The sequence below is a fragment of the Puma concolor genome, chromosome D3 (assembly GCF_028749965.1).
Source record: "Puma concolor isolate L17-30 chromosome D3, mPumCon1.1.hap2, whole genome shotgun sequence".
NCBI lineage: Eukaryota > Metazoa > Chordata > Mammalia > Carnivora > Felidae > Puma > Puma concolor.
Window position 1 is genome coordinate 1,992,195 of NC_141678.1, and position 24,073 is coordinate 2,016,267.

A 24,073-nucleotide genomic window follows, 5' to 3' on the forward strand; every position below is an offset into this window, starting at 1 on the left:
ATGGGGGGGGGGGCTTCCTCACGGGTCGGGGGCTTCCGAGATCCAGCCATCGCTCCGCGTCAGACGCTTGGAGCAGGGCTGGGTATGGAATGGGCGCTTGGAGGCGAGCGGCTGCTGTTAATGCCAGTAATTGGTAATTAACACACAAACAGCGAATTCCTGAAGCAATTTCGTTTTAGAAAGTCACTCCATACTTTAAAGTTTGGTTTGGAGATAAAGACGAGGCAAGGCTGAAGGAGGGCCGCGTCCGTGACCGAGGTTTCCACGGGTGGCTTGTCTGGGGCCTTTAGCGAGAACAAAATCGGTTTTCACGGAAGGTGATTACTCCGGTGAGATTGCTCGTGAACAGTAAATGTGTTTAATTCGAGGCAAGGCCCCGCCCCGGGGCCCCGATCGCTGGTACATGCGGTCCCCGGGGTGTGGGGGGCCTGCTGTCTTGCCCCTCAGAGCCTTTGTCTCTGTGCGACGGTGAGGTTTCAGATGGCGGTTCCTGCCCCCTCTTCCCTCGCGGCTGAGAGGTTAGGATCTGGGAGAAACCGTGAGAAAGCCCGCACGAGGGGGGCAGCACGGGGGTGTGTGATCAGCCCACAGAAACAGCAGGTGTTCACGGTGGGGTTAACCATTCAGACCAATGGGCATCAGGGACAGAGCGAGCGAGGTGGGCACACGGCCTCGAACCCGGGGTGGAAACGCCGGCCGCAGAGGCCCCCTTGCACACCACTAATTTATAGAGCCGTCTGCATGTCTCCGGCTCTCTAGAATTTCTTTTATTGACTTGCGTCTCTGGAGGACTTAGCAGACCTCACTACTCTTCCTGGGGGAGGTTTTTGAGCTCAGCTTTCAATTTTCACTTGTTAATGTTCTGTCATTCATGGCCAAGTGGAAACGCAAGAAAATGAATGTCTTTTATGTGACAGCTGGTTAGGACGCCCTGTCTGGGGGCCAGCTGCCTCTCTGGGGGCTGGGGAGGTGGCCATGAGCACGGTCGTCCCACACTCCTGCCCTCAGACAGTGGGTCCCAGCCAGCAGGTCCCGACGAGCTCAACGTGGCAAAGGGGAAGAAATCCACGGACTCCCCGGACCCTGGGTGGTGTAGATGCGTGTTGTCTACACAAGGATAGCAGTGAAGGTGGTGGGGTACTTTGGGGTCAGTTTTAACTTTTTAACTTAATTTACTTTTTGAATGTTTATTTTTGAGAGAGTGCACGTGCACACGTGAGCAGGGGAGAGGGACGAGGAACAGAGGGAGAGAGAGAGAGGATCCCAAGCAGGCTGCATGCTGTCAGCTCAGAGCCAGACGTGGGGCTCAAACCCACGAACTGTGAGATCAGGACCTGAGCCGAAACCAAGAGCCGGAACTGACTGAGCCACCCAGGGGCCCCTGGGGTCCGGTTTTTAAAAATTCCTTTTTTAAAAAGACAAGTTTTAGAGTTATAGAAAAGTTGATCAGAGAGTGAGACTCCCCACGTGCTTCCTGTCCCTTCCCCACAGGGTTTCCCCACTGCTCACAGCTGGTGGGACCTGAGTGCATTTGCTACAATTGATGAGCCACTGTTGACACATTGTTGCTAAGTAGGGCTCACTCAGTGTTATCCATTCTGGGGGGTTGGACAAATGTATAATGACATGTATCCTCCATCACAGTATCGAGAAAGTGGCGCAGCGCTCCCCAAATCCCCTGTGCTCATCCCTCATGGTTGACGGCTCATCTTGGTGCTGAAGGAGATTCCACCGTCTGGTGGACCCCAGTCTGTTTATCTGTCCGCCTCCTGGAAGGCTCCTTGGCTGCTTGTGAAGGTACTTTTCAGCAGATCCCAACCAGTGGGGATTTTCCCAAGTGGGCAATTCATAAGTACGGATCCAGGGAGACCCTGGAGAAATCAGGAGGGGGAGTCGCTGGGGTGTCTATGCTCCTAGACACAAGGTGAATAACTTGCACGTTGCTCATCAAATGCCATCTTGTAGCAAATAGACACGGGTTATGTCGTTATACCAAGGAAGGCAGGGGTACATTTCAGGGGTCATCGTAACCTATGGTCATTTTCTTACCACAGACTCGATTTTCTCAACCTGTCCATCCCATGCTAACACATTAGCCAGATTCACCAGATAATCAAAACATTTTCAGGAAATACTAATAGCCAGAGTCAGTAGAGCTGACGTGACACAGGGCACTGATAATGTTTTCGCTCACTCTCCCCCTTCTTTTTTTTTTTTTCCAACGTTTATTTATTTTTGGGACAGAGAGAGACAGAGCATGAACGGGGGAGGGGCAGAGAGAGAGGGAGACACAGAATCGGAAACAGGCTCCAGGCTCTGAGCCATCAGCCCAGAGCCCGACGCGGGGCTCGAACTCCCGGACCGCGAGATCGTGACCTGGCTGAAGCCGGACGCTTAACCGACTGCGCCACCCAGGCGCCCCTCACTCTCCCCCTTCTTGTGAGCTGTGCACTGAGAGGCCCCGGTCTGGGTGGGAAGTTTGCGGGATAGACCATGAATACGAGAACAGACACAGATCTCTTTGGGGTGTTTGCTCTGTTACTAGTGAGAATTCGTTCTGATCAAGTGTGATAAATATTTTCTCCCAGCAAAGAGTGCAGAGAAGACTTTGACAAATCCTCATTGTCATTAATTTCAGGATTCCTTATCTGAGCCCCAAAGCTTCTGTTATAATTGTGTTACTCTTACTACGTGATCTCAGAGCAGGGATTATATCATAGTGCTTCACATTTGGTGGGACTGCTTCTTGAACGCGCTCAGTTTATAATTAAAAAAAATTTTTTTTTCTTATTTATTTTTGAGACAGAGAGAGACAGAGCACGAGTGGGGGAGGGTCAGAGAGAGAGGGAGACACAGAATCCGAAACAGGCTCCAGGCTCTGAGCTGTCAGCACAGAGCCCGACGCGGGGCTCGAACTCACGGACCGCGAGATCATGACCTGAGCCGAAGTCGGATGCTCAACCGACTGAGCCACCCAAGTGCCCCTAATTTTATAATTAATTACACCAAAATATTGTGGTTCCTCCAGTGTAATACGCTGTTTTTTAAAAGTTTATTTCTTTTGAGAGAGCAAGGAGGGAAGGGGGAGAAAGAGAGAGAGAGAGAGAGAGAGGGAGAGAGAGAATCTGAAGCAGGCTCCAGGCTCTGAGATGTCAGCACAGAGCCTGATGTGGGGCTCAAACTCACGAACCAGGAGATCATGATCTGAGCTGAAATCAAGAGTCGGACACTTAACTGACTGAGCCACCCCATAAAATGCTATTTTATTCATTCATCCTTTTATTGGACAAATGTTTATGGAGCATTTCCTCTGTCCCTGGGGGCACAGCGGGCAGTGAGACGGATGGGAGCCCTGCCCTCAGAGACCTCGCTTTCTAATGGACATCTGATGGTGAGCATTTTAAAATGGTGAGGGTAGGGGTGGGCACAGCCTCCTTGGAGAAGTGATGTCGGCACCAGGACCGGACGACAGGAAAGGAACGGGGTGGGCAAAATGGGAAGCTTCGTTCAGCGGAACATCCCAGTGCACAACTCCAATGTCTGTGTGCTGTGGGAGTTTTATTTATACCGCTCCAAACTCTGTCCTATTTTCTATTTCTGGCTCCGTCAGTCTGGGGCCCAGAGTGAGAATGGTGTGAGCAGAGCCACAGCCGATGCCCCACAGATAGAGGATGAGTAAGAAATAGAGCCCCGTCATCGTAGGCCACGGAAATTTGAGGGTTATTTGTTACTACGGCATAACCCAGCCCACCCTGACTGATGCGTATTCCAAGGCACGTGACGTTGCAGGCTTCAATCATTTGGTATTTCCGCAATTGTTTGAGGAGCTACTCTGGCTGGACCCTGTGCAGGTGCTTAGAATACAACACAGAACATTAGAGGTGCGGCCCCCGCCCCCTGGAGCCGGGGGACAGCGGCACGTCAGTGGCCAGCCGATTGGCCTGCCTCAGTGCTGGACCCTCTGGGCCGCTGGGGCCCGAGAACCAGGGGATATACCCGTGGGAGTGTGGTTCCTGGGGCCGGGTCCAAGCTGCAGGGGTGAGGGAGCGAAGAGAGGAAGGGGCGTGTCACAGGGGCTGAGTGGAGGAGAGAGCGGGGGATGGTTAGCAACGAGGCTTCACGTGGCTGAGAGACAAGGCCATCGGATGAAATGCAGGTTTTATAATCCCGAGAAAATGTTGCCAGGAGGCCGGAGCCTCCGCCAGGTGGGATGTGCGGGGAGCCAGAGCCGCCGGCCCCCCTCCCGGCCTGGTTCTCAGGCCCTTCTTTGGAGTCGAGGGCTTAGTTAGCGCCATCATTTCCTGGCGCCCGAGCCCCCGCTGTTACCGTGATCTCGCCCGTGAAGCCCTGAACCACATAAACCCTGGGCAGGGCTGGACCCTTTCCTCTGGCGTCCTCGTCCCGGAGTTTTTTTCTTGCCGATTCCCCGGCGTCTCCGCCTTCTGTCTCTCCAGACGTGCCCGTTTCTGGCACGGGAACGGGGCGCCTGTGCGGCCCCCTTACTCCTTCCCCCGACGGTACACCCGGTAGGTGATTCCCTCTCCGTCACGCGTCTCATGGGGAGTGTTCGGGGTGGGGGGGGGACTCGGGGGGAGACGTCGAGGCAGAGAAGGTGGTGCCCTCTAACACTACCTGCTGTCAGAACATAACTTTCACCGGTGGCTCCGAAAGCCGTGTTCTTTTTATCTGCGTGACTCATTATGACAGATAGGCCCTGTGCTGAACAGGTCCCATTTGGAGATTGAATTACCGTCCTATTCAGCTGACACAAAGCAGTTCCTGGCCGGCTCGGGCAGCCCATGAATAAGTAATAGCCTTCCAGCTTCACGGCGAGCCCAAGCCTCGGAGGTGCCGAGGGGCTGGCATCCGGGGGGGTAGAGGCTGGTGGCGTCTCCGTGTGGGTGGCCCCAGCTGCGGCATCTGACCCGCTCGAGCGTCCGTCCCCCGCGTCTTGTGAGTACCGCCGTTGGGCTGGAGGGGGGCGGCGGGGAGAATCTGAGGGGTTCGCGAGACACGGCTTAGACAGCGAGGCGGGGAAGCCAGCCTCCTGGAGGCAGCCGGCTGGAGAACGGACAAGTGTCCTCACGCACTGCGAGGCCTCGGACTGTGTGACAGAGTCCCGGCCTGAGAGCTGCTGGGTCTGAAGGGTGGCTCAGATGGCCGCTGTTCCCCGTGGGGGCTTTGTTCCAAACCTGTCCCGGCCCGATTTCAGGTCCCGAAGGAGTCTCTGCTCCAAGGGTCACTCCCCTGAGGGAGCGGAGCAGGACAGAGCACAGAGCGAGGTTCCCTTGCCACAGGCTTGGGCGCCCCCCCCGCCCCCCCGGGCTCAACCTCGCTCCCTCCGGAAGCCTGTGCCCCTCGAAACCGAGTTCGCTTTTTGCCCGGTTAACCACCCCATAATCGACGTTCAAAACAGCACGTTTTCAAAGTTATGATGTCTCCAGTGACAGTTTTCACTCTGGCTTCGCGTAAGATCTCGGGGCAGTGTTTTCCAATTCTTTAAGCCCAGCCAACGAGACCAGGTTTAGTTGGCATCGTGAAACCCTTAGGTGATGATGATGGACACCGTTGTGGCATTTTCAGTGTGTAGATATCCAACATTTGTCAAAATAATAACTGTGAACGTGTCACTAAGCCCACGTTTGCCGAATTCCTTTTCAACTGTTCCACGTAGGGAGAGCCTCGTAGGAAATGGTTGATGCGAACTGAGTTTATTCCTAACGTTCTATAGCACAAGCTGGATCTTCCCTCGCGGCACAAGGGTTTATTTTGTGCTCCGTGAGGAGCGTGTCTGAGCCTGCGGCCCAGGGTGCATCAGTAAAATCATTGCCTTTCTTTCCCCCTCTGCCCAAACAGCGCTGTTAATTAAAACTTTGTACGGTGACGGTTGAACCCTCCGTTCAGTTTTCCTTCAGAGTCCCTAGCATCGGTCACGCACGGTCCCTCAAAGGCATCATCTTGCTGGACCACTTTTGAATTAATAATAATCATACTTCACGTGTAACCGGAGAGGGGGGTTCTTCATGCTTTGGGACCGTTAACGCGTTCTACGGTCAGGCTGCTCAGATGCGGGGGGGGGGGGGGCTCCCCGGTCCCTTTGACGGGGGGGGGGGGGCTCCGGAGGAGGGCCAGAGAGCGACGGGTGGAGGGCGGTTAAAGCAACGGAGCCCCCGGGCCCGGAAAGACGAACGGAGAAAAAGAGGAGGAGGGACTCGGTCTCCGCCAAGAGCACCGAAATTCACTAAATGCCGAGAGAGGGCGAGGGCTACTGTCCCACCTAAAAATGTGTTTCTTTTTTATGGAATTAGGAAATATTTTTCGTAAGTTGCAAGTTATCACACTTGTCCGCATTCTTATTTTTAAACGCCATCCTTAATTAACTATTTCCCCGAGAGAACACGATTCCCTGGAGGCACAAGACAGGGTGTGGGTGGGTGGCCGTAAGGCCGCGGGGGATTCGTGTCAGAAGGAGGCAGTCACACGTGTGTAGGGTTCTTCGGCCGGGGGGTGGGGGGCTCCCACGGGAGGCCTCTGTGTCTTGACTCACTTTCCACTCTTTCCATCTGCTTGTGTGCCGAGAGCTCCCTACGCTCTCGTGGCTTATTCATTCCCACAGTGTAGTCGGTGGATCAAAAATGTTACATCAACTGATGTTAGGAGGTGTCTTGATATTTTATAAAAAGACGTTATTTGATAAATGCGTTTCAGGTAATTTAGAGAAAAGACATAAGCATATCGAGTAAGTTCATGTAAGAGTATAAGGTTTCCTTACACAAAGACTTCAGTGACTAAAGTAGGCGTAAGCTTGCCGGTTTTTGTTTGTTTGTTTGTTTGTTTGTTTGCTTTGTAGCTTCAACTGCATGTTAAAATTTAAAGCGCACACACACAATTTAAAAAGTTAATGCTGGCCAAATTTCCCATCTTGTCACCTGTTCATTGCCCGGTTCCTTCACTCTCCTTTTCCTTCTTTAACAATTTTTTTAAAAAAATGTTTATTTATTTTTGAAAGAGAGTGAGACAGAGCACGAGCGGGGGAGGAGCAGAGACAGAGGGAGACACAGAATCCGAAGCAGGCTCCAGGCTCGGAGCCGTCAGCACAGAGCCTGACGTGGGGCTCAAACCCACAAACTGTGAGATCATGACCTGAGCCGAAGTCGGATGCTTAATTAACTGAATGAGCCACCCAGGCACACCCCCCTTCACTCTCCTTTTAATACTTGCATTAATTTTTTCTTTAAATTACTTCAGTATTCCTAAGTAATATGCCTCCTCTGCTGTTGTTGACTTATCAATTTTCATAAGTCAAAAGTAGCACTTTCTGTTATGGTAGATAAGTGGTTCGCAAGCAGGGGGGATTTTTCCCCCAGAGGTCATGGCTGAGATATTTTTATTGGTCACAACTTGGAGGTGGGGGTTATGCTACTGACATCTGGTGGGTGGAGGCCAGGGATGCTGCTAAACATCCCACAATGCTCAGGATGCCCCCACTAAAGCATTATCTAGTCCCAAATATCTATAGTGCTGAGGTTCAGAAGTCCTGTGGTAGATGAGGGTTTAGTTCTTTTAGACCCCACCCACAACATACACATACAGTTACATTGCTACTTTAGTTAAGTCAATAATGAGTGTTTACATTGTTATTATGTATGTGTATATACATATATATGTGTGTGTATATATATACATACACACATATATAGTTTGTTTTTTCTTAATGAGAGTTTATTATTTTTTGAGTTTATTTATATTTTGAGAAAGGGAGAGAGAGAGAGAAAGGGAGATAACATGAGCAGGGGAGGGGCAGAGAGAGATGGAGAGAGAGAGATAATCCCAAGCAGGCTCTGTGCTCAGTGCAGAGCCTGACTCAGGGTTCCATCCCATGAACCATAAGATCATGACCCAAGCTGAAATCCAGAGTTGGACACTTAACTAACTGGACCACCCAGGTGCCCCTATATATATTGTTAACTAGGACCAATTAGTGACTGTGATTACATTTCTTTCCTTGTGTAGCTTTTTGCTTTTCCTGGAGTTATTAATTGCCTCATTTTTAATGGTGCCATTTGTAATCCTCATACTGAAAATTCTTTCCTAGTTCTTTGACATATCAAAAAGTGTTTTCAACTCTCCTTTTTCACATGATACTTTACTTGTAAAAAACCTCTGTCTACTTGCTCCAAAGTGATTACTCAAGCTCTGAGACTCAACTGTCACCCTGGAGTTTCTCTTTGTCACTGTTCAGTAGGATCTACTGTTTCTCAGATTCTATGGCTTTTTCTTTTAGGTTTTCCCCACTTATTTTACTGCAGCATATCCTCTAGTAATTTCCTAAGAAAGAACACATTGGAAGTAAATTTTATGATCCTTTACATATATGGCAATATCTCCTTTCCCCTCCCACTTGATCAACTGCTTCTCTCTCCCTATCTCTTTGCCCCTCTCCCCTGCTCATGCTCTCTCTCTCTCTTAAAAAAAAAAAAAGAATCTTAAATTGGAAATGATATTCAATCAGACTTTTAAAGGCATCCTGCTGGCTTCCAAGATTGCTGCTGAGAAGTTTGATGCCCTAACCTATTTTTGGTTCCTTTTAAAGATTTCATCTCTCTCTCTGTCTCTGTCTCTGTCTCTCTCTGTCTGTCTCTCTCTCTCTCTTTCTCTCTCCCCTCGTATTTAAGATCTTTGCTTTATCATTTGTCTTCTCAAATCTCATGATGCTCTTTGGTGTGAGACCTTATCTTCCACATCTCCCATTTAAGTTAAATTCCGTTTTAGCAACCATCTTTTTTCATCTGCAAGAACCCTTTTTATCCTTCACTGCCCTTTCCGTGGCATCTTGTTCTCTTTCTGTTTGTAAAGCTTCGTTTGGTTGCCTGCGCCATTTCCTTCTTCTGGGTTTTATTCTTGTACACATCGATTATAATCTTCCATATTGGAGGTTTTGTAATGTAGTGAGTAATCTTTGGTTGGTATTTGGTTTAACAGGAAGGTCTCGATGGCTTGGGGGACGCCAGCGGGGCTTCTTTGTGGTAGGCTTACTCGCCACTAATTGCAGGGAACTGAGCATTTTGTGGTGGATGTTCCTAATGTTGTCGTATGAAGGTTTTTGCTTGTGATTATTTCCTACCAAAATGAAATTTCCAGTCTCCTGCCAAGTTTGAGGGTTGTGGGGCGGGGGGGTAGGGTATGTCTAACCACCTGCACTATGCATGTGGGCTGGGAAAGGGTCTACACAAGCAGATGCTCATTATGGTGCTTCACTGCTCTGAGCCCTACCTGCTGCCTCTGTGTCCTGACTGTCTCATTAGCTGCCTCAGGAAATAAGACTCCAATCTCCTGTCTAGACATCTTCCCCTCGTATCTCGTCTGCACATCATCCTAAATCTTATTAAGGTCTAGCTTGAATAAAGTTATACATGCATGTTCCAGCCTCTGCTGTCAGACTGTGGGTCCTGGAAAGACTCGATCTTATTTACTTTGGGGTCTAACAAGGGCCAGGAACTTGATAGGTACTTAGAAAATGCTTGCTACTTTGAAATAAATTGAATTTTGCTCATACAGACTGTTTTCTGGTTCCAAATTGCAGGCTGAAGCCCAAATTACTTCCAAGCATTCTCCCCCCATCCATATGGTTACTCTGAACACTGGACACTTACATACTTTTGGATAAAACCTAAGATAATTCAACCTCTCATTTTATTCTGTGATTCTAGGAGGTTTGAAAACATTAACAAAGCAAGAGAGAAGTAAAAGAACTTCTGATATTTTGATGGCTTATGTCAATTGAAGGTCTACTGAAATATGAGAATTTCAATTTTTAAATATTTGGTGGTAAGATGGGAATTCCTAGAGGGGCGCCTGGGTGGCGCAGTCGGTTGAGTGTCTGACTTCGGCTCAGGTCGTGATCTCACGGTTCGTGGGTTCGAGCCCCGCGTCGGGCTCCTTGCTGAGAGCTCAGAGCCTGGAGCCCGCTCCGGATTCTGTGTCTCCCTCCCTCTCTGCCCCTCCCCTGGTCACGCTCTGTCTCTCTCTGCTTCTCAAAAATAAAGAAATGTAATAAAAAAAATTAATTAAAAAAAAGATGGGAATTTGTAGAGAGTCTGACACAAGCAGTGCGCTCGTTGGTTTTTATACTGATTTTTATTCATGAATTTGACTTCTGGTAACACTTCTCCTAACCCACAGGGCATCAGTCACGTTTATATAATTAAGGATGTGTCTAGAGCAAGCCTGCATGGCTCGTGGTCTCCATTCTGTGCCCCGTTGCCATCTGTGCCCCACTTACACAAGGACGACGATTAGCCCTAGCCACCATTTCTCTGGGCACCTTTGGGAGCTTGGAATTTTACTCAGAGCCTCACGGAAGCTTTGTGTCAGGGTGTGCATGTAGCTGTGTGTTGTTCTACCCCAGGACCTTTGGTTGAAGGGGAAGCAAAGTGTCAGGCTGGCAAGGCTGTGTGTTCAGTCTCGCTTACTTAGCCCTCAGTGCTGCGGGCTGGAAAGTGATAGCGTGTTCCCTGAGTTTCCCTGCATCTTTGGCAGAGAGGGGTCTGAATGAGGCAGAAAAGCCAATTTACAAGCCATCCTTTTGGGATGGAAGATCACGGACATTTATTTATTTATTTATTTATTTATATTTTAATTTAATTTGTATTTTTTTACAGTTTAGAAACGGCCCATCGTTCCTGAAGCCCGTGGGTCCGGAAGACACAGTTGATAAGACCCAGCCTTTGGAGGGTCCGCTTGGGAATTTCCCACTTTGTGTCCTGAGACTAGGAGCCCAGTGGTGGGGACTTTGTGGTGAGTTGCCCTTTCTTCCTGCTGAGGCTCTATCCCCCTGTGCCAGTCGGCGGCTGTGTCCGTTGCTTCCTTGTTTAATGGTCTATTCAAGACGTGTTTATTAACGCCAGCGATATGTCGGTTAGTTGGGGAGGGCCGAATGCCGAGCAAAGCAAACGTCTGTACCTTCGTGGCGGTTAGCGGTCTCACCAGGGAACAGCAGTGCAGAGGCCCAGAGGCACGGAAGCGCTGTGTGCGTGAAAAGGGGTCATCCAGCCACAGGCTGGGGAGAGGTGGCAGGGGCAGCCCATCGGTGACCTTATGGGCTCTGGGTATGGAGTTCACATCTCATGAGCAGTGGTCAGGTGGCAGTGACAGATTTCAGGGAGAGAGTGACGTACTCAAATCTGCCTTCTCAAAGGGTCACACCAGATCTGGGTGGGGGTGGAGGCAGTGGGGAAGCAAGGAACATCTGGAGGCTACCGTGTAGTCCAGACGGGGGGGGGGGGCAGTGGTGGCTTGGCCCAGGGTGTTAGTGGCGGAGGTGAGGGACACTGCAGAGCTTCTAGATGGATTGGGGCAGCAGGGGCGGCCCGCCGTTGTGTTGGGCTGGAAAGGAAGAGGCGTGAGAAGCGGTGACAAGCACGGCTTTCGGATTTCGAGTGGAGACAACACAGCGGAGGGGGGAGTCTCATTTCCTCAGATGAGAAAGACTGAAAAAGAAGCATGTTTACGGGTCACATTCGGATTCAGTGTTGCACCGAGGCTCAGCTTTGGGCTTGGGTTACACCTAAACACGGGGAAATTAGCAGATGGCCAGGTCCAGAGTTCAGGAGAAAAATCTGGGCTGGCTTGCTCATTCTTTTCTTCGTTGTTCCCACGTGGAGGCATGATCTAAACACCGGGCAGTAATTCACGTCGTGTCATCGTGAGATGATTTTGGGCGGTAAGAATAACAGCTGGTTCTTTCTGCAAAAGGCTTCCGTGCTGCAAGTGGCTGTCCGGGCACCGGTCGCTGTGGGTGTCAGTCACGCATTTTGAGCACGAAGCAGAAGGTGAACCAGGTGAATCGTGCGTGAGCCTGGGTAGGCTTTGTATTGGGGTTGGTCCTGATAAAAAAAGTGGGTCTGGGTCTCATATTCCAGTAAACAGGATGGTAGGGGTGGTGGTAATGGTGGACATGGTGATGATGGGGGTGATGGTGATGGTGGTGATGATGGTGATGGTGATGGAGGTGATGGTGACAGTGACAGTGATGGTGATGATGGTGGTGATGATGATGGTGATAACGTTGGTGATGATGGTGGCGATGGTGTTGATGGTGATGATGGTGGTGTTGGTGGTGGTGGTGATGACGGTGATGGTGATGGAGGTGATGGTGACAGTGACAGTGATGGTGATGGTGCTGATGGTGATGGTGTTGATGGTGATGGTGATGATGATGGTAATGATGATGATGGTGAAAATATTGGTGATGATGATGGTGGTGATGGTGTTGATGGTGATGGTGATGATGATGGTAGTGATGTGATGGTGGTGATGATGGTGGTGAAAATGGTGGTGATGATGATGGTGGTGATGATAGTGGTGGTGATGATGATGGTAGTGATGTGATGGTGGTGATGATGGTGTTGATGGTGATGGTGATGATGATGGTGTTGATGATGATGGTGGTGATGATGATGGTGATGATGATGATGGTAGTGATGGTGTTGATGGTGATGGTGATGATGATGATGGTGAAAATGTTGGTGATGATGATGGTGGTGATGGTGTTGATGGTGATGGTGATGATGATGATGGTGAAAATGTTGGTGATGATGGTGGTGATGATGGTGGTGATGGTGATGGTGATAATGATGGTAGTGATGTGATGGTGGTGATGGTGATGGTGATGGAGGTGATGGTGACAGTGACAGTGATGGTGATGATGGTGGTGATAATGTTGGTGATAATGGTGATGATGATGGTGGTGATGGTGATGGTAGTGATGTGATGGTGGTGATGATGGTGGTGATAATGTTGGTGATAATGGTGATGATGGTGATGGTGTTGATGGTGATGGTGATGATTGTGATGATGATGATGGTGATGGTGATGATGATGATGGTGATAATGTTGGTGATGATGGTGTTGATGGTGATGGTGATGATGATGGTAGTGATGTGATGGTGGTGATGATGGTGGTGATGGTGATGATGATGATGGTGAAAATGTTGGTGATGATGGTGGTGATGATGGTGGTGATGGTGATGGTGATAATGATGGTAGTGATGTGATGGTGGTGATGGTGATGGTGATGGAGGTGATGGTGACAGTGACAGTGATGGTGATGATGGTGGTGATAATGTTGGTGATAATGGTGATGATGATGGTGGTGATGGTGATGGTAGTGATGTGATGGTGGTGATGATGGTGGTGATAATGTTGGTGATAATGGTGATGATGGTGATGGTGTTGATGGTGATGGTGATGATTGTGATGATGATGACGGTGATGATGATGATGGTGATAATGTTGGTGATGATGATGGTGATGGTGTTGATGGTGACGGTGATGATGATGGTGGTGATGATGATGGTGATAATGTTGGTGATGATGGTGTTGATGGTGATGGTGATGATGATTGTGATGATGATGATGGTGATGATGATGGTGGTGATGATGGTGGTGGCGATGGTGTTGATGGTGATGGTGATGATGATGGTAGTGATGTGATGGTGGTGGTGATGGTGGTGATGGTGGTGGTGGCGATGGTGATGGTGGTGGAAATCGCACTCGTGGTGGGGTTGGTGATGATGGTGGTAGGAATGAACCCAGCCGGTACGTGTTCAGTAGACTGAAGTTCACGCCCAGTCCTCTGATTTCTATTTTATGTGTTCATTTTCCTGGCAGGAGGCAGAAAGAGTCTGTGTGTGAAACTCTGCTGTTTCAGATACAGGGTATGTGCTTGGTAACCATTTGTTCTCGTTACTACAGAGCCAAAAACATTTTGTCATTCAGTTAGTGAATGCAGGGCCCTTGCATGTGGGAATGTGCCTGGAAAACATTCCCCAACCTTTTCTTTCATCATTATCAATATAACGGTGTCTGTTTCTTCAATTGATATCATTTATAGTGAGAGATACTTATCTGCATGGCCTCAAGAGACAAATCGTGTCATTAAGAACACTTTCGTAGAGGCTGTGTCTCAACTGAGTGATGGGGGTTATTACTGGTGTGTGAGTTTGTCAAGTTCATTTATTCTACACGGCTTATGGGACTCAGAAGTTACTCTGCTCTCTGAGGGGTAACAGGTGGGTTATTTCGAGAGCTTATTACTTTTTTGATGTTTTTTAATTTTGGTCGTTCTGGGGTTGAAAGCGACAGAGGGGAGTGATATGCATGTGTGTGAATCTTTCCTATATTTGGAATGGGCTGATCTTTTTTTTTTTTTTTTGATAGATTGTTGGCTGCTTGGAATTGCAGATGCATCATTAAGTTATTGCATTTAAATGTAGCTCTTCTTGTCACTTTGGAAGGGAATGGAACGTTTGAATTATTTCACCATGAAGGGAGAGCAATTAGAAAATAGATCCTCAGGGCTTTTCAAAACGGGAGGTGTAGCCAGTGAGTCTCAGTGGTGGCTGTGTATTTGACTCAGAGGAAGAGGTTTGCTGAGAGGTCCTTCGGTCCACAGGGTATTGGAACGACCTTAAACACAGCTTAGCGATCACTGGGGTGTAAGCTCTCCGAGGGCAGCATTTTATACCCGAATCGTGATGATCCTTATTCTCAATACAGCTGTGCCCATCCCTGTGACAGGGGTCAGGGCCTCTCTGTGTCAATAAATCATTAAACTGTTTATGCATACACCGAGTTGGAGAAGTGATGTCACCACCAACGCTTCCCCAGAGGCCCGAGTAATGACGGCATCTTGGAAATCACAGTCCTTTGTCCCGTTTCAGGGGCAGCGGTACTTGTTGGGGTCACATCTCACCGGGACGTGCAAGGTCAAAAGCTGAAACCCATGTATAACGTTCCCATTCCAAACCCGGTTGGCCGGCACCGGTAACGATTGGGTGTTTCCTTTTCTGAGTTTTCAGGCTTCCCCCCCCCCCACGTGGACACAAACACACACGCAGACGCGGCGTGTTGGTTTGTGGACGCGTATGCACGCGGAGTGGGGTCTGCATGCGTTTCAAGTGCTTACAGACGCTGTCCTGCAACTTTCACAATCGATTTTTCATTCCTCAAGCTGTCTGCTGATACTTCCGATTTGCAAAAACTCAAGTGTCTTTTGACCTTCCCTTGCACCGAGCTAACCCCTGTCAACAGTTTGGTCTCCTGGACCCTTTTCGACAGACGTGTGTGCGTGTAGCCGCAGAAAGTCTATCGTAACTTTGCACGTGCTTTAAAGAAAGCCATGTGGGTTTTTCTGCAGATTGGTATCTTTCTGTTTCCGGAATATTTGGTAGAGATCTTTCCACGGGAGTATTTTAGCACACTGCCTCATTCTTTAAACATTTCTACTTGTTATCCGATGGTGTCCCTGTACCACGGGGTCTTGGCTCGATCCTCCCGGAGCAGACCCAACATGGGGATTCCAGTCGAAGTGGCCTGTTTGCCAAGCGATGCCAGGAAACTTCGGGAGGTGGCGGGGGGCCAGGCAGGCAAGGGCATGCCATCTAGCCGGTGTCCGCTGGGGCCAGCGGGGCTCCTCTGTCCTGGAGACGGTGGGGCACCCCCTGGACCCACCCCACTCGAGGGAGGAGCATCTGGGGTATTTACCCACCGCCGTCCCCCTGCCGCTGTTTGCCGAGGGGGTCCCTCTAACACGTGCGTGAACATCCCGTCAGCTCTTGCTGCGGGCGTTGGCGGTAAGCGGTTTTACTGCGTGTGGGCTTGGAAAGCAAGGGGCTCTGGGCGGCCCGTGCCTCCCGCCGAGGGCCTGATGGTGCTTGCTCGTGTTTAACAACCCGCTGACATTGAACCGTTTATGGCCAGTTAGCCAGCTGCTACCCTAACCACGTGTAAGGTTACCAGCATCGCTTACCTGTGTACACGTGACTCTAGAACATTCATAGAAAAGTTAAAATTTTAAAAAGGGGGGAGGTGCGTGCGCGTGTGTGGTCCAACCACCTGACTTTGTACGTCACAGATGTTCAGTCAATATTTGTAGACACCACGAGCCGTTGACACAGGAAGGAAATGACCTTTCCGTATCTTGGAAGCGTGGCCCACGGCATCTGTTCTTTTACTGCGTCTCACAGAGAAGTTATGTGGCTCCTTCTGCCTGGGGCTGGTGGGCAGGACCTGTTTCCTCAGTGCCGTGAGCTCTCAGAGCAGAGTGTGGGTCAGAGAGAGCGCGACTTTGTCTTCCCTGCCTTGGCGGAGAATTTTGTCTGGACAGGCTCAGGACAGGCCCTGACTGTCAGGCTGGTGAAGGTGGTGCCTAAATCCATCCACCAATGCAGTATTTCCAGAGCGTTCTGCAGGTTACAGAATAGACAAAAGCGGCCGACGAAACCCAGATACAGACATATGTTTACTGCGAAAAAATAGGATTATGTATTAGAAAACAGATTTTTATTATGTTTTGATTGAAAAATTTTTTAGTGTTTATTTCTGAGAGAGAGGGAGAGAGAGAGAGAGAGAGAGAGAGAAAGAGAGAGAGAATCCAAAGCAGGCTCCAGGCTCCAAGCTGTCAGCACAGAGCCCGACGCGGGGCTTGAACTCATGAACCGGGAGATCATGACCTGAGCTGAGGTCAGCCACTCAACCGACTGAGCCACCCAGGCTCCCCATTAGAAAAAATGTAACTATCACATAACCAATGATTTCACGGTGGCAATATGAAGTTTCCTTTTCAATATCTTCATGTCCATAAAACGTGTGTGTTTGTTTAAGGAGAAAGAGTGCGTTAATAATTGGGACACAGAAATGGCAAAACTCATGAAGTTTGGGGAAACCCAGTTCACTATGGCCTCAGAGATGCACCCTGTGAGCTGCAGGCCGCTCCTGGGCCCCTGGACTGAGCCCAGGTCAGTCCCCAGACGACTCCGCCCCACCAATTCTGGGGCCTCGCTTTCCGTCAGGGCTGCAGGACAGACTGTCTCCGTGTAATGTTGTTTGTGTGGAAATGTCTAGTTAAAACAGCTCTTAATGTCATTATGCTTCATGACTAAAGTAATTATGTATTTTAAATTCCTCTTTCCTTTCCTTTCTTCCTTCCTTCTTCCTTCCTTCCTTCCTTCCTTCCTTCCTTCCTTCCTTTCTTTTTTTCTTTCTAACAGACAAGTCAACATAGAATGGGCTCTGTTGAGCTCGAAATCTTAGTGCCAGTTAGAGTCAGACAATCCCTTCGGTGCTGCTGGGCCTGTCAGGGCACGTGTGACACTGGGGTGCCATCGGCACACGCGGCCGGCGCGGTAATGGCCCTCTGCTTGCCCACAAGACCAACAAAAAGCGAAAAGGGAGTGCACGTGCATTTGGCAGGGTCTTCGGGAACCGCTGTGGAACTCACTTTCTGCCGTGGCATTCGGGTCTTGGTAGTGTCTGTTTCTCTCCGGTGTCTTGGCAAACCCGGGCCCTGGAATGAAGTTTACGTGGCTCCTTTTTTCCTGCAGAGGAAGGAGGCTGTGGACGTAGCTGAGGAAGGTCTTTGGGGGAGCCCAGCCCTATGCCATTGTGTTTGTCAGGGCGAGTTAAGGGACTGGTGTATCCAAAGAGAGAGTAGTGTTAACTTCAGGAATGGCTTGATCCAGAAGATCAAACAATGTTTTGGGAATCCCAGTTTCCCCTGTGTTGGTTTCAGTTTGAAGCAGGGCCCCTTAATCGTGTGCTTTGTACCATCACGGCTTGGGCTTCCTGCCTTGCACTCATGGAGGGATCCACCTGGGGTCGGTCACGTTGACACTCGTCTTTCAGAAGTCCCGTTTCCTGAAGCCCTGCTCAGGCTGAAGAGATTCCAGGTTCCCCTACGGTTGTTACTCCCCGTGTAAGGATGACCAGGCGCCCCGGGAAAGAGGCCTCCTTACCGTGAGGCTGCCTCTTCCTCCCCTCGCCGTGTTTGTGCCCTCGCAGACGTCCTGTGCTCACCAGACTGTCTGGGGTGCCCCGCTCTGGATCACACAGACAGTTGTCTGCTGTGGGTTGAATTGTTCCCGCAAAGATGTCGGAGTCCTAACGCCCGAGACCTCAGAACGTGACTGTATTTGGAGACCGGGTCTTTACAGGGGGTCGAGTTAAAGCGAGGCCATTTGTGGGGGACCTAATCCAGTGTGACCGGTGTCCTCATAAAAGGGGAAACGCCACCCGGACAGGTGCGCAGGGAGAGCGTCACGTGAAGGGAGAGCCAGCGGTGCTGCGTCTACAAACCACGGAACGCCACGGACTGCTGGCCACTGCTGTCGCTGGGAGGGAGGCCTGGGCCACACCCTCCCTCGTGGCCCCCAGAACCTGCCGAGTCTCCGTCTCAGACTCGGGGCCTCCAGAGCTGCGGGACGGTTCGTGTCTGGGGCTTTGTGAAGCAGCCGCAGGGCACGAATGCAGGTCCCTGGGCACCAACACCCAATCTGATTCTGGCTCAAGAAGAACAATTTCCCAGGGGAAACGATGCGAAGGGGAAGGGCCTGGGAATCCACGGGGCAGGGGGACAGGGATGGCCCCTCTGTGAGACCCGCCGGGGAGAGTCCGCTCCAAGCCCCGGTGTTGGTCTTTGAGTCCCTCTGCTCAAGACTGAAACTCAAGGTGCTGGTTGTTCCGTCGTCGCCTGACTTGGCTGGAGGATCGAGGGCGGGCGCCTTGACCGCCCCTCCCGCCAGACGCTTCAAAGCGAAGCCGCTGTGCCTGGCCGGAGGGCGTGTGAGCGGGGCCCCCTCAGTCCTGTGCACCTGCCGTCACGTGCACCCGGGAGCCTGTTTCTTCTCGGCTGCACTGAATCACCGGGTGGGTGCAGGTTGCAGAGGAACGCGGCCACACCGGGCGTCTCCGTGAGCCGGCCCGTGGCGCATCCCAGAGCCCACGGCGCTGACAGTTCTGTCCCACGTGGCCCTTTGTTTGCTCCTGGGAACAAAGGGCCAAGGACAGCGAGCTCGCGCAGGGCCACCTCTTAGTGACAGCGTCCGGTCACCGTGTCCGGCCTTCGGGTGTTTTGGACCTGCCGTCCGGTCAGGGCTTGTCCCTGTCACCAATTAGTAACCAGGCAACAGGACATTTGTCACCGCAGCAGAGTGCAGCCGAACGGAGGGGCTTTGGTTTCGAGAGGAGATTGATAAGGGAGCATTAGCACAGGTGGAGCTTAATTTTTAACCCGTGGCCGCAGAATATGTCTGGTTCCCATGACGACACGGCTTTGTTAGATTCAGGATCCTGGCTAATCAGTCACCGCAAGGAGAAGTGCATTTCCCGAGTCACATGAGAGCCTCCCGGGCTCCTTAGTGCGGAACGGTGGCTCTCTACAACCTCCCCTCGATCTCGTTCCCCGCTGGCCCGGCGGAGGGGACCACTCCCCAAACCGGGCAGGGCTGGGGCTCTTAGGACTTGGCGGGTGTGTTTCCTGGGGAACTAAGAAACCAGTAGGGACACAGTGGGCAAAGGGCCCTGTTCCAGTCCCGGAAGAGAAGCCGACAAAGGCCCTCGGTCGTGGGCCACGGCGATTGGTTTCACGGAGCCGTTGGCTCACTTCACGCCCTCTGTGCTGCCCCAAACCACGTCCGTCTGTCCGCCTGTCCGTCTGGTGTGTGGGACCCGCTGGGATGTAACCCCCATGAGGGCAGGGGTTTAGCCTTATTACACCGTATCTCCCGCAACTGGGATGTTTCTCTGACACCCAGGAAGCCGGTTCCGTGCTCCCACGGTCGACTGTAACCTAGTGGCAAACATGTTTCTTTTTCCAGTTTTGCCAACTTGATATGCCATAATTTGCAGGTAGCTTCCTACAAAGGTAATTGTTGTTTCAAACGTAGCAGCTGCATCAGCAAGAAGTCTGCTAACCTGCGGATTTTAGACAGACTCCTCTCTGATGGAAGTCTGGGTGGAGGTTCAGATGGCTGCTTCCCCGTCCCCAGGCGGGCTGCACAGTGACCTTGGGACTGCCCGTGCCCAAGGGTCTCCCCCACCTTCCCCTCCACCCCCAGCCTTCTCCTTGCTTTGTGTTGCTGGGATTGTCCCTTCCAGGTTATTTACATATTTACATTACAAAGCTATAGAAAATAGTCCCATCTCAACGCCGTTGAAGAAGGATGTTTACCTGAACTCCCTTTTTGAAACTCTGTCACCTTCAGGATGTTTGTTCACGTGGCCTCGAAGCCCCCTGTGGAGGGGTGAGAGAGCCCCCTGGGGAGGGGTGGGGAGAGCCCCCTGGGGAGGGGTGGAGAGAGCCCCCTGGGGAGGGGTGGGAGAGCCCCCTGGGGAGGGGTGGGGAGAGCCCCCTGGGGAGGGGTGGGAGAGCCCCCTGGGGAGGGGTGGGAGAGCCCCCTGGGGAGGGGTGGGAGAGCCCCCTGGGGAGGGGTGGGGAGAGCCCCCTGGGGAGGGGTGGGAGAGCCCCCTGGGGAGGGGTGGGGAGAGCCCCCTGGGGAGGGGTGGGAGAGCCCCCTGGGGAGGGGTGGGAGAGCCCCCTGGGGAGGGGTGGAGAGAGCCCCCTGGGGAGGGGTGGGAGAGCCCCCTGGGGAGGGGTGGGGAGAGCCCCCTGGGGAGGGGTGGGAGAGCCCCCTGGGGAGGGGTGGGGAGAGCCCCCTGGGGAGGGGTGGGAGAGCCCCCTGGGGAGGGGTGGGGAGAGCCCCCTGGGGAGGGGTGGGAGAGCCCCCTGGGGAGGGGTGGGGAGAGCCCCCTGGGGAGGGGTGGGAGAGCCCCCTGGGGAGGGGTGGAGAGAGCCCCCTGGGGAGGGGTGGGAGAGCCCCCTGGGGAGGGGTGGAGAGAGCCCCCTGGGGAGTGGTGGGGAGAGCTCTGTGAGAAAGCAGTCAGCTCACGCTCCCCCTCCGCTCCCCCTCCGCCCCCTTCCGGGGCTGAGCAGATCCCACACCCCACACCAGACAAGTGCAGGATGGAAAAGCTAAGCTCAAAGAGGACCTGGACTGCGTGTCTCACTGAGAGGAGAAGGCAGGTGGCCTTGGGGTCCCTGTCACTGTGCCCAGAACCCGTCCTGCTTTGGGGCTGCCTTCCTACCCTCCTGAGATCTGTGCCTTGGGAAACTCCATGCCCATTTTAGTTACAGTGCTTTTTGCTAAAAATAATAGAAAACACATTCAATTTGGCGTCAATAAGAACGACCACTTTGGGGGGCGAAGGCGAGGGAAGTCCAGGTGTCTCCTTCCCCTTGCAAGGTGCTGGCTTTGCCCTGAGACTTACGGTCCCAGTAATCACAAGATGGCAGCTGTAAGCGGTTGAATTTCATACACCTCTATCCCCAAATAAAGATATATTCAAATCTGAACCCCGGGACCCGTGAATGTAATAACCTGATTGAGAAATAGAGTCCTTGCTGATATAATGACGATGCGAGTTAAGATAAGGTCGGGTGGGCCCCAGATCCGGAGACTGCTATCCCTCTAAGACGGCCGTGTGAAGACAGAGTGGCCGTCTCCGTTCACATGGTTAAGGACAGACAAGATGGACTTTCGGGATTCAGAGGTGGTTAGCCACAACTGTTTTGCTTTCAAGGTGACGAACAGTCAGCCCATTCTGGCTTTGGCAAAACAGGCATTTGTTGCAGGGAGGCTTTCAGGCACGGTTGCATCCAGAGGCTGAAGTGATGCCTCAGGAGGTGGTCGTTTTCCTTTTCTTGACCCCCTTTTTCTTGCCCCAGCTTCACCTCAGCAGGCTCTTTCCACGTGGCTGCCACCAGCACCTCTCTTTCTAGCAACTTCTGTGGGAAGAAGAGAAGAGCTGCCTCTTACTGGTAGGCCAGCAGAAGCCCCAAGATCGTCCCTGATGGGACAAGTGTGCCCATCAACACGAGACACAGTCTGTTCCTTGAACAGTTATTTGGCTGAGGGCAGATGGCACTTTGGCCAGGCCGGGGTCAGGTGCCCCCTGTGGATGGAACAGAAGCGTGGTAATTTCCCGGAGGGACTTTGGGATATTAGAGCTGGAAGGAAGGGGAGTGTGTGCGGAGCAAACCAAGATAGATTCTTCATGGCGATAGAGATGTTATGGGTCCGGGTGATCAAGGAGGGCTTCCTGGAGGAGGAGGAGGAGCAGAGGCCCTCGGGAGGAGGTTGAATTCGCAAGGGTGGATAGAGTGACTGAGTTATCCCACGTTACCTGGTGCACCTGCTCTGTGTACTGGGGAAGATTTAGGAACGGGGGAGGCATCACCAGCTGCTGAGTGAATCTGAAATTGTAGGAAGGCAGAAAAGCGGTGACCAGACACGCTGCCCGTGCACGAAGGTGGGAAGCCAGCATGATCGTGCAGGACCCTTGGAGCAGGGGGTTGGGAGCCTGTGGGCTTGGAGGACAGATCCTGTGTTCACTTGGCCCCCAGATACTTATCTGTGAGAACCACCGCCTCCCTGGAGGCAGCCCTGTCTGCCCCCAAACTCCGCCCCCCCCCCTTACGATACTGTTCTACGTTCTCCGCATTAGCGCACCGCTTAAATCTACTTGGAAAAGAAATAGTCTGTCACTAGATTAAGTAGGAAATCCTGCTGGAAACAGAAGGTAAAACATAGTAGGAGAAGGCAACACAGGGAAGGCGACACTGTTACTTGGATCCCGCCGGATTCTGGGGACCGGCTTACACCCCAAAGGACACAGCACCAAATATTACGGGTATCAAGTGCGTCAGCACCAACAGAGCCCTCGTCATTGAAAAAAGTAAATAAATAGGAGAGAGAATATCAAGATGTTGGTGGTCATATGCTCTATAAACCGATGATCGATGAAGTATCTGCTGGGTGTGCACCTGAAAACAACCTTGGGTCACGAAGGGCCATCCTGTGCCCACCGGAGGTTTGGTGACGGAGGCGGAGGGGGCTGCACATCACACCTTCAGGTTGGGTTCTACGCTCTGCCGGTCATAACGGGCGCCTTCAGTCTTCCAAGGTCTACAGAGAGACCCAAATTCCCAGCGAATGGGAGGTGCACACATTCAGTCATGTCAGCGGAGCGGACCCCAGCTTAGCTGTCTGGGCGGCTTGGAGATGTTGTCCGATGGTCAGAAAGATGTGAACTTCTCAGCGGATCTCTGGGTCTTTCCCGAACCCCGAGAAGCTCGTGGGATCCCTAAAGCTATTTTGCAGATGAAGAGTTAAGGATGTTCCCCGGGGCCCTGAGTTAACAGTTTGCCCATGGCTGTATCGGTGACGGGGCTTCATCCAGCGACTAAACAATCATCTGTGCCTCTTTTGTAATCAGCACTCAGTGCTTCCCTTAATCACATTCACTGCTTGTGGGATCAGGTCAATGTGAGACCTTCTCAGAGAAAAACCGGGTTAAACGTTAATGACAATTACCCTTTGAGAAAGGACATATAGAGGTTGGGTCTATCGTAGGGCATTTCGTCTTCCTCCACGGGCCGGGATCCCTCCATTACTGCCTCCATGCCTCCACGGGCTGGGTCCCGTGCCGATGACGAACGTGGAGACCAACCATGTAGGGATGTCAACCTCCTTCCTCACGTTCACCCCCTCTGTCTGCAGAGGTAGAGATATGGAGTAAAGGAGCCAAGAGCCACAGAGGAGGGTCTCCTGGGTTCTGCCCCCACCAGCCCATTTCATGCACGGGGATGGGGGTGGGGAGGCGCCGTGGCTCACGCCCACATTCTCCTGGGCTGGATGGATAAGCCTCCAGGGGAGCGGTGTCACATGCTGGGGGTGGTGCCTGTTCACACCCCATTAGTCTTCCCATGGCTCCCTGTGGTTTCTCGATTCACGAGGCGGGAAGCCGACTTTACCCCGAGTCTAGGGATAGAACATGTGGCCTGGGCTGGCTATGAGGTGCCTTCTGCCTCTGTAGACACTGTCAGAGCCATACATGTGGCCTAAGTCAGTGCAATCAGAGTGGCTCTGGGGATCGCTACCACCCCATAAAGGTATTCTCCATCTCCGGCTGGATGTGGATAAGAAAGCTGAAAACACATGGACCTATCAGCAGCTAGCCTGCAATCCTGTGGGGAGTCAGGTACCGAAGCCCACTCTGAGGAAGGCAGCCCAGAACCATGGGGAGACACTGAGCAGCGTCATCTGAGCGACTTGATCTAGCCCTACCTGAAGCCCTTGGCACTGCCCTTTGCAACCTAAGATACCCTAACCGATACACATGATGCTACTCGACCCCTGGCCCACGGCCCACGTCACTGATTATCCGTGTGCCCTTT

At 51.9% G+C, this 24,073-nt stretch overlaps 1 protein-coding gene across 2 annotated transcripts in view; it reads left to right on the plus strand.

Moving 5' to 3' along the window:
• The window catches only part of RIMBP2 (RIMS binding protein 2), a 221,495-nt gene that overhangs the window by 38,787 nt on the left and 158,635 nt on the right, over positions 1-24,073 (plus strand). Inside the window, exons 2-3 of one of the 2 annotated variants that reach the window (XM_086681418.1) lie at positions 1,645-1,797; positions 10,662-10,797. The gene's annotated coding sequence lies outside the window, so the exon portion shown is untranslated. The remainder of the gene's footprint in view (positions 1-1,644; positions 1,798-10,661; positions 10,798-24,073) is intronic. The other variant, XM_086681417.1, reaches the window with a different exon arrangement.